Below are 2,476 nucleotides of genomic sequence, written 5' to 3' on the forward strand. Positions count from 1 at the left end.
AACACAACTAAGACTAGTTTCGAGATATGGACATCCGAATCGAGAGGAGGTTGTTTACCTTTTTCTAAGTGTCAACACTTAGTTAAAGAAGATGGATTGCGCATCCTACATTGCCATCCATTCGCCAAAATCCACATCAAGCCTTTCTACAGGAGTTTGTCTCCTCATCCCCCGCCAAGTGCGACAACGGGATCAAATCATGCAAAGATTTTATCATCTCAGGAGCGCCCAAAATTCGGGCATTCTTTGATATTTAAGTCTCTTTTACGCAGGAGAGATCGAGATCTCAATCTCTCTCCCTCCAGATAAAAGAAACTTAAATAGGGGCATCTGTCATACCCTAATTTTTGACCCCCCTGAGATGACATATCTTCAGGAGTTTTATCAAGTCAAAGTAAGTACCCAGAGCAGTCTGACATTCAATCGAGGGTGTTCAAAGACAAGAAGACTCAGGCAAAGGATCAATCAATAGGAGGATTAGTCTCTAATACAATCATAAGACTCAAGAGCTTCATTATTTCACTTATGATTGATTAGACACCCAGTCATCTAAGTACAGAATTACTCAGATCAACAGACTAGGGTTTGGAGCCTATCAAGGACTAAAATCAGGGATCACCTTTGGGAAACCCTAAAAAGCCCCAGGGAACCATTCAAAGACATCAATCATCTTCAAATAACTCATATGACAAGATCCACTGGACATTACACCTCAATTCAAAGTCTACAGTCATCATTGTCCTCTGGTCGACAATTAGGGTTTTTGACCTAATTCACCAAGATAGTTGACTTTTAATCAGGGCATGGATCCAAAACTCAAGACATGATTCAAGAATCTCTACTACCTCAATATAATCCATTTACATCATTCATTTGAGGAGAAGATCTTGATTCTACACAAAAGTCCAAAATCTCACCTTCTCTGGAAAAAGTCAACTGTATGGGATCACCATTGACTTTTGAGATCTTTGGTCAAAAAATGACTTTCAAGGATCAATATCATCAATGTATGGATATTAAAGTCATTTGACCAAAGAAATTCAAAGAAATTCATCAAGGAGCGAAAAGTCGGGAATTAGGGTTTTTAAGGCATGGTGAGAACTCAAAATTTCACCTACACAACTCAAAAAACTTCCAACATGAAAGTTGTAGATCTTGCAAAATAAAACAACATCTTACAAAGGAACTTTTTTCAAAAGATCAATCATTTAAGAGTTTTGGAAATTTTGGAGTTTTAGGTCATAAACACTTAGAAATTTTTCCAAGTGTTTTAACCTAGTTTTCTTCCAACTTTGGCCTCATTTTTCACAAATTTGCCAAAGGATTCTGAAGAAACTCCAAACTAATGATTTGAAGTAGATGTTTAGGGCTTTCCAAATTGTGTTCAACCTTCTCCAAATTCAATTTGAGCTAGGAGTTATGCTTGTTCAAAGTTGGCCTCATGAAGTAAAATTATAGGTCATGTACAATTTGAAACTTTGCAATTTTGTGCATTTTGCTTCACTAAGTGATGCTACACGACCTCTAATGCATCTGAAACCATACCATACATCAATTTCCATCATTGCATAAGGATTAGAGAAGATTCCCAAAAACAAAGGCATGTGATTATGTAATGATTGCATTTTTGAATTTATGACAAATTGGTGATTCATCAAAGGAATCTTCTCCCAACCAATTGGAGCTCATTTCTGCAGCCATTTGGTCCCCTAAGATCAAGCAAAACCGATGGCTAGGGAGTGGTATCAAAGAGCTCATCATTGCACTTGGAATATTCCTTGAATTTCTTCATGGCTAAGAAACCAAACTCACTACACTAAGCAAGCTTACTATGATCAATTGCTCTGAACCAATTGCCTATAAATAGAGGCCTCTTTCTCATTCAGAAAACACACCAAAGCAACCTTATTCCTTGCTTTCTCTTTCTCTTCTCATGCTTATGGTTTTTCAAAGTTCTTTGGCAAGAAGAATCGTTTTCTTCAAACCAAAGCTTATCTTTGGAAAGTAAGCATTCTAACATCTCAAGGGAGTTCATTTGAGGTGATCCAAACACCTGGATCACTTCTGTAAGTGGAGGAACACCATTGTTGCTCTCACTTTGGAGCATTTGCAGTTGGAGGTCCATAGAGTAATTTAGGAGGTTTCAAGCCAAGCCAATCATCCAGGCACACTCCTCAGGTCATAGTGAAGCTAACCAGATGGCTGCAGCTCGTCTGTAACTCCAAATTCAACAACCTCCATGTCTACTTGAAGCTCAAATCGAGGGAGGTCCATAGAGCAATTCAGGAGGATTCGAGCTCCAATAAGCATTCAGTTAGCATCATTGAGTCTCAAGGAAGCTATTGAGATCATTCATTCAAGCCCAGGTGCTCTAAATCGTCCTCACGACCTCCATTTTCAGAGGTAAGTTTCTGAACCTCACCTCTTTAATTTAAGCACTCTTTAAATTAAAGCTCGATTCTATCTTGTTTAGCAT

The sequence above is a fragment of the Vicia villosa genome, linkage group LG4, assembly GCF_029867415.1.
Source record: "Vicia villosa cultivar HV-30 ecotype Madison, WI linkage group LG4, Vvil1.0, whole genome shotgun sequence".
In the NCBI taxonomy this organism is placed as follows: Eukaryota; Viridiplantae; Streptophyta; class Magnoliopsida; order Fabales; family Fabaceae; genus Vicia; species Vicia villosa.